Raw genomic sequence first — 8351 nt, forward strand, 5'->3', positions numbered from 1 at the left:
AAAATTCTGACTGGCCCCGCCCCCATCTATTCTCTGCCTCCCAAGTCCCAGCTGTTCGGGAGGAAATGGGGATTTTGTAGTAACCTTCCCCTGCCACGTCCACTAAGCCACACCCACCAAGCCATGCCATGCCCACCAAGCCACACCCACAGAACCAGTAGTAAAAATTTTTGAATCCCACCACTGATCAGCACCTGTGCCTTGTGAAGGGGATCAGGGCCCTTTCCTCCCTTGTAAACCACGCAACCCACATTGCGCTCTTCTCCGTTCCTCCCTGCGCTGCCTTGGATGAGGAGGGGGTGGGCCTTGGTCTTCATCTTCTTCAGGAGCCTGAGTGGCGTAGGAGGCTAATGCCTCCTACTAAGGCAGCATTTAACATCCAGCTGCCTGCAATTACTGCGAGTTCAATTCTCACCAGGCTCAAGGTCGACTCAGCCTTCCATCCTTTCTAAGGTGGGTAAAATGAGGACCCGGTTTGCGGGGGCAATAAGCTGACTTTGTATAAAAAAGAACACCGCTTGGGGGCCCCCCGAAAGCCCTACTAAGAAAGTATATACAAAAGTATGAAGGCTATTGCTTAACGCATTGTCTCCGGAGAAAGGCGGCAGTTGCGGGACTCCCTATGCACGGTCACTCAAGCACTCGTCAGCTCTCGTCTGGACTATTGTAACGCTCTCTGCATGGGGCTCCCTTTGGGGTACACCCGGAGGCTCCAACTGGTGCAGAATGCGGCTGTGCGGGGATTATGGGAGCGACAGGGTGCCCCCATGTGACTCCTCTCCTGCGCGAGCTGCATTGGCTTCCGGTGGACTTCCGGGTGTGCTTCAAGGTGTTGGTGATCACCTTTAAAGCGCTCCATGGCTTAGGGCCTGGGTACTTACGGGACCGCCTTCTGCCACCAATAGCCTCCCACCGGCCAGTTCGCTCCCACAGAGAGGGCCTCCTCAGGGTGCCGTCGGCCAGACAATGCCGGCTGGCGACCCCCAGGAGGAGAGCCTTCTCTGTGGTGGCATCTACCCTCTGGAACAATCTACCCCCAGAGATACGAGTGATCTCCGACCTCCGGACCTAAAAAACTTACTTTTTTCAATTAGCTGGTCTGTCTTGATTTTAGGGTTGGTTTTAAAATTTTGATATGGATTTTAAATTGACAAGTTTTAAATTACGGGCCAAATTTATTTAATTATTTTAAATCTATTTTTAATTGTAATGTTATGTATAAATGTTTTTTATTTTGGCTGTTCACCGCCCTGAGTCCGAAAGGAGAAGGGCGGTATAGAAGTTTGAATAATAAATAAATAAATAAATAAATAAATAAATAAATAAATAAATAAATAAATAAATAAATAAATAAATAAAAATAAATAAATAAAATCTGAACCCCCTCTCCCTTGTTCTACCTCTCCCCTACTCTGCCCCGCCTGACTTTGCTCTTCCTCAGTTTCCTCCACAGCCAACGGAGCCACTCTCTCGCTCTCTGTCAGCCGTTCCTCTTCCCCTTCGGATTCAGACGCCGACAGGGGCATGACAGAAGGAAGTATGCTTATGCAGAGGATCTGTTAATGACAGAAGCCAAACCACGTCCATCTAGAAGACGCTGAAGGTCTTGACCGCTTGAAGGAAAGACCCTTGTGCAATCATAAGATTGGCTTTCTCAATTTGTACGTTAATTTTCGGCAATCAGGCTCCAGTCCAGGGAGAGGAAAGGAGTCAGAGCACTTAACCTGCGGAGGGCATGACATCTCCTGCAATGAACCTCGGAGAGGGAGGCATGGCAGAAACAGGGTGGCATGAAAAGGGCTCAGCAGTGCCACCTGTTTGCTTGATGAGCTCTGAAAAGGCAAATCACCACTTTCAGGCTTTATCAGACATTTTGTGTTGTCTGTTCTGAGACTTACGGGAGACTGGGATAGTACTATTTCTGTCTTATGAGACTTCTTCAGCCAGCCACACCCATATTTTATGACTCCTCCCTGTAAAGGTCAAATATTTATTTTTATTTTGTTCTTTTTAATTCATAGGTTCAAATGTATGATACTTTTTTAGTCAGGGTTTTTTCTATGTATAATGTATATATTAAAGTTTTATTGTTTTATTACTACACATTCTGACAAACACATAACATACAACATATAAATATACCCTCTTTTTAACAAGTGTTTCTTCGTGGTCTGCTTTCCACTGTGATTCCCCCCCCCCCATGTCTCTCATATTGTTTCATTTTCTTCATTGTCCCCTTTTTGATGGATTACGTTTTCTAATCCTAATAGCCTTAATTTTATAGAGAGATTTTAGAAAATATTAAAAGGGCACAATATTTTCTCTAAAAGGGAGGCAGAAACTCAGCCGCCCCCCCCCCAATGGGCCATTAAGGCCTGGGCCAGCCTATAGTATGAATTGCCCAACGCCCTTTCATTACATTATCACCCAGCAAGGCTCAACCAAGCCTGGGACACACACAACCTAAAAAGTTGCCCTTGCATGGCCCCATGGGAGTCTGACAACCAATCAGAATACAAGCTCAAATTCAAAGCCGAACAGACGGTATAAATTTTTCTCTCTCTCCACTCCATCTGCCTTTTTTGCCCAGGACCTAAAACCCATGTGGTCCTGTCCACCATTAAAAACCATCTTTCCAATCAGCCACCATGTGTCCAGTGTCTTTCTCCCCACTTGGAACTGAACCCAGAAGGATATTTCTTCCAATAGACCAGTTATATTTAGGTCCTGATTTTTCCACAGGTGCTTCAGGGCTCAATATATATGTTATGGAATGATGGGACCAAACAACATTCCTGGGTCAGCCAGAGACAGTTTATTGCGCAGTTTCAGAATCAGATTTGTACCTGCAATTCTGAACCCAGAAGAGCTGATACAACTGCTTTTATACATCTCCAAGACAAAGGATTTTGTGAGCACAGCAGTTTTCCTCATATGGTTAACATACATTTGTTACATTACAATTGACACTTTCTAATTACTAAATTCCTTCATTATTTTCTAGTTCATAAGATTATCTTAGCTAAACAACCTTCCTCAGTTCTGTGATTGCTGATGCGTAGATTCATGGCTGCTTTGGATAATAAGTAACTTTTTGTTTCAGATGGATGTCTTTGCATCCTTGACAGCTAGGCCCCTCAGAAGATATATATTACCAAGAATGGAATTTAGCTGACTTAGTGTAATCTCTAAACAAGCACATTTCTTTCTTATAATAATGTGCAGTTAGTACCTAATTCAGAAAACTGGACAGAATAATCTACAGCAGGGGTCTTCAACCGTGGCTGGCTGGAGAATTCTGGGAGTTGAGGTCCAAAAGTCTTAAAAGTTGCCAAGGTTGGACACCCCCTAATCTACAAGTATGGCTAAATCGAACTAAGTTGAGAAGTTTTGTGAGAATGCAGCAACGGCCCTTTAAGAGAGACAATGGGGCTTCTAGAACCAGCAAACAATTCTGAGATCAGTAAGTAGAAAGATCAGAACAGCTTAAGGGATGACCCTTCACCAACTGAAGATCGAGTAAGTTTCCTCTTCGAGAGGTGATTGCTACTCAGTGTTGAATGCTCAAACGTGAGAAAGAGCTGGGTGCCATAGATTATACTATCCCTACCTGATTGATGCAAGGGTGGGTTACCTGTGGCCCTAAGACTTCCTACAATCAGTGGTCTATTTTCTTAGCCTTCAGACTGTTTTCAGAGCCCTTCCGCAGGAGCACAGGTCTCTGGTGAGCGCTCTCCGTCCCTTCCCCACTCCCCATAGCTAGAAAAAAGTGGGGTGTCCCTGAAGGTTTGCTCACAACTAACTATGGTTTATTCAGTGAAGATTTAGAGGCGATCCCTTTGGAGCCAGCCCCGTATACGATCTAGGGCAGGGGTGCCAAACTCGATTTTATTGAAGGCCGCATCAGGGTTGTGTTTGACCTCGGGGGAACCTGGGTGGAGGGGCCAGGGTGGGCGTGGCCAGCTCAATGTCACTCCTGTCGGGGGCACCTGTGGCAGCCCGAGCGTTCTGCCAGTGAAAACGGGGTCTCGAACTCCGTTTTTGGCTGCCACGGCCTCCTGCAACCCTCTGCCAGTGAAAACGGAGCTCGGGAGGGCCGCGTGCTTCTGCCAGCGAAAATGGGCTCCCGAGCTCCGTTTTCGCTGGCAGAGGGTTGCAGGAGGCTGTGGCAGCCAAAAACGGAGCTCGAGACCCCGTTTTCGCTGGCAGAAGCACTGCGGGCCGGTCCTTCGCAGTTTCCAGGATGGCCCTGTGGGCCAGATCTAAGTACTCCGCAGGCTGGATTCGGCCCCCAGGCCTTGAGTTCGACACCCCTGATCTAGGGCTACAACTCTTACTCTTCCTGAAGATTTCCACTTCCTCATACAACAAGCCTGCTTTCTCTTGGGGAATCAAACACTTAACTGGGATGGGGCATTCCGGTGTGTCTGTGTGCATCCAGACAAATAGATCATGCAGGTAGTCCTCGATTTACGACCACAATTGAGCCCAAAATGTCTGTTGTTAAAGTGAGACACTTGTTAAGTGAGTTTTGCCCACTTTTACTTTCTTGGAATAGTTATTAAGTGAATCTAGAGAACCGATAGTGAAAATTTTGAGTAGTTTGGAGAAACGGTAGTAAAAATTCTGACTGGCCCCGCCCCCATCTATTCTCTGCCTCCTGAGTCCCAGCTGATCGGGAGGAAATGGGGATTTTGCGATATCCTTCCCCCAGGAGTGGGGTGGGAATGGAGATTTTATACTATCCTTCCCCTGGATTGGGGAGGGAATGGAGATTTTACAGTATCCTTCCCCTGCCATGCCCACCAAGCCACACCTACCAAGCCATGCCATGCCATGCCATGTCCACCAAACCACACCCACAGAACCGGTAGTAAAAATTTTTGAAACCCACCACTGTTGACTTGGCTCATCAGAAGGTCGCAAAAGGGGAATCACATGACCCCAGGACACAGCAAGGGTCATAAATACGAGTCAGTTGCCAAGCACCTGAATTTTGATCACATGATCATGGGAAGGCTGCAAAGGTCGTGACCTTAGGACACAAAAACAGTCATAAGTAGGAAATAACAAATAATAAATAACAAGCAAATAGGCTGACTCTGATTCTGGGTTTTATTATTTATTAGTTAATTTGGTTTAAAACATGTTGTACATGTTTTTAATTTGTGTTCGCCGCGCTGAGTCCTTCTGGAGAAGGGTGGCATATAAATACATGAAATAAATAAATAAATAAATAAGTAGGAACAAGTTGCCAAGCAATCTGACTTTTAATCACACGATCATGGGAATGTTACAAAGGTCGTAACCGTGAAAAACGGTCATAAGTCACATTTTTCAGTGCCGTTGTGACTTCGGTCACTAAACGAACTGTTGTAAATCAAGGACTACCTGTACTGCTATCCCAGCATGCTAAAACTCGCCATTTATCACCAATTCCCAGGAATAGTCCCCCTCTGCCTTAAAACGAGTCCCCCAAACAGATTCTCGCCTCCAACGTATGGAAGTTAAAATAGGAGTAATAGATCTACTCTGATACAGACAGTCCTCGACTTACAAACCATTCGTTTAGCGACCGTTCCAAGCTACAAGGGCTCTGAAAAAAAGGGATTGATCACACTTATGACCAGATCAATCTCCCCAAGGTCATGTGATCAAAATTTGTGCGCTTAGCAACCGGCAGGTATATATGTCAGTCGTGTCACTCCCATTTGTAGAGCTGCACAGCTTTGCATAAGAGTCGCGGTGGCGCAGTGGTTAGAGTGCAGTACTGCAGGCTGCTTCTGCTGACTGATTGCTGCCTGCAATTTGGCAGTTCGAATCTCACCAGGCTCAAGGTTGACTCAGCCTTCCATCCTTCCGAGGTGGGTAAAATGAGGACCCAGATTGTTGGGGGCAAGAGGCTGACTCTGTACACCGCTTAGAGAGGGCTGTAAAAGCACTGTGATGCGGTATATAAGTCTAAGTGCTATTGCTATCGATGTCTTATCTCTCTCTATGTCTATCTCTCCGTCTCTCACTATTTCTGTCTGTCTATCATCTATTAATATCTATCTCTCTAATTTATCTCTATCTATTTTTTTTTCATTTTGCTTTAATTTATATGCCACCCTTCTCCGGAGACTCAGGGCGGCTTACAATGCGTTAAGCAATAGCCTTCATCCTTTTGTATATTTATACAAAGTCAGCTTATTGCCCCCACAAACTGGGTCCTCATTTCACCTACCTTTGAAAGGATGGAAGGCTGAGTCAACCTTGAGCCTGGTGAGATTTGAACTTGCAGTAATTGCAAGCAGCAGATGTTAATAACAGTGCTTAGTCCACTGTACTACAGGCTCTTGCCTGTAGTACAGTGGACTAGGCTGTACTTGCCAGGCTCTATTTATCTATCATCTGTCATCCTTATCATCTATCTATCTATCTATCTATCTATCTATCTATCTATCTATCTATCTATCTATCTAATCTATATTTATCTATTTATCTGTGTATCATGTCATCTCTTTGTTATATCTTAATCTGCCATCTATCTATCATCTATCTATCGTCTATATTTATCTATTTATCTGTGTATCATGTCATCTCTTTGTTATATCTCAATCTGCTATCTATCTATCTATCTATCTATCTATCTATCTATCTATCTATCATCTATCATCTATCATCTATCTATCTATCTATCTATCTAATCTATATTTATCTGTGTATCATGTCATCTGTTATATTTCGGTCTGCTATCTATCTGTGTCTGTCTGTCTATCTAATCTATATCTATTTATCTGTGTATCATGTCACTCTGTTATATCTCAATCTGCCATCTATCTATCTATCTATCTATCTATCTATCTATCTATCTATCTATCTATCTAATCTATATTTATCTGTGTATCATGTCATCTGTTATATTTCAATCTGCTATCTATCTATCATCTATCTATCTATCTAATCTATATTTATCTGTGTATCATGTCATCTGTTATATTTCAGTCTGCTATCTATCTATCATCTATCTATCTATCTATCTATCTATCTATCTATCTATCTATCTATCTAATCTATATTTATCTGTGTATCATGTCATCTGTTATATTTCAATCTGCCATCTATCTATCATCTATCTATCTATCTATCTATCTATCTATCTATCTATCTATCTATCTATCTATCTAATCTATATTTATCTGTGTATCATGTCATCTGTTATATTTCAATCTGCTATCTATCTATCATCTATCTATCTATCTAATCTATATTTATCTCTGTATCATGTCATCTGTTATATTTCAGTCTGCTATCTATCTATCTGTCTGTCTGTCTATCTAATCTATATTTATCTATTTATCTGTGTATCATGTCATCTCTGTTATATCTCAATCTGCCATCTATCTATCATCTATCTATCTATCTATCTATCTATCTATCTATCTATCTATCTATCTATCTATCTATCTATCTATCTATCAGAATGCAGTATTGCAGGCTAATTCAGCTCACTGCCAGTTCGATCCTGACCGGCTCAAGGTTGACTCAGCCTTCCATCCTTCCGAGGTCGGTAAAATGAGGACCCAGACTCTTGGGGGTGGGTGGGAGGTAGACACAATATAACTTAACGATAGCACTTAAATACAATATATAAGTCTAAGCGCTATTGCTAGTCGCAACCTTCTCAGCCGGCTTCCCACAAGCAAAGTCGGGGGGGGGGCAGGAAGGAGCCGGATCCACTTAATGACCTCATGGTTCACTTAACAATGCCAGGGAGTCCATTAACCACCCAAATTCCTCTTTCACCAAGCTGGGCTGGCATAATTAATTTTTTTTTCTTTCCTTTTCCTAATTGTGTAAATTTTATTCTGAAGATCCTAACTTAACTGATAAGCCAAATTGACTTTTTTTTTTTTTTTTTAAATTTGATTTATATGCCGCCCTTCTCCGGAGACTCAGGGCGGCTTACAGTGCGTTAAGCAATAGCCTTCATCCTTTTGTATATTTATACAAAGTCAGCTTATTGCCCCCACAAACCGGGTCCTCAATTTACCTACCTTAGAAAGGATGGAAGGCTGAGTCAACCTTGAGCCTGGCGAGATTCAAACCTGCAGTAATTGCAGGCAGCTGGCCTTAATAACAGGGTGCTTTAGACCACTGTACTACCAAGGCTCTTAATTATTATTTATTGCTTCTATTCACATTTTTATATATATACGTTTATTTTATTTATTTATTTATTTTTCATATTTGTATACCGCCCTACTCCAGAAGGACTCAGGGCGGTGAACAGCCATAAATAAAATACAAAGACATACAAAAGTTAAAAACTATTTTAAAAAAAAAAATAAAAAAAATTGACTGTTCAC

General features: G+C 42.8%; 1 protein-coding gene across 2 annotated transcripts in view; it reads left to right on the forward strand.

Moving 5' to 3' along the window:
• Positions 1-3478: 3478 nt before the first annotated feature.
• R3HCC1 (R3H domain and coiled-coil containing 1) overlaps positions 3479-8351 on the forward strand; it is a 35134-nt gene continuing 30261 nt past the window's right edge. The window contains exon 1 of one of the 2 annotated variants that reach the window (XM_087875906.1): positions 3479-3724. The gene's annotated coding sequence lies outside the window, so the exon portion shown is untranslated. The remainder of the gene's footprint in view (positions 3725-8351) is intronic. The other variant, XM_060684889.2, reaches the window with a different exon arrangement.

Source organism: Pantherophis guttatus, chromosome 9, assembly GCF_059756535.1.
Source record: "Pantherophis guttatus breed Tessera chromosome 9, ASM5975653v1, whole genome shotgun sequence".
NCBI classification, from domain to species: domain Eukaryota; kingdom Metazoa; phylum Chordata; class Lepidosauria; order Squamata; family Colubridae; genus Pantherophis; species Pantherophis guttatus.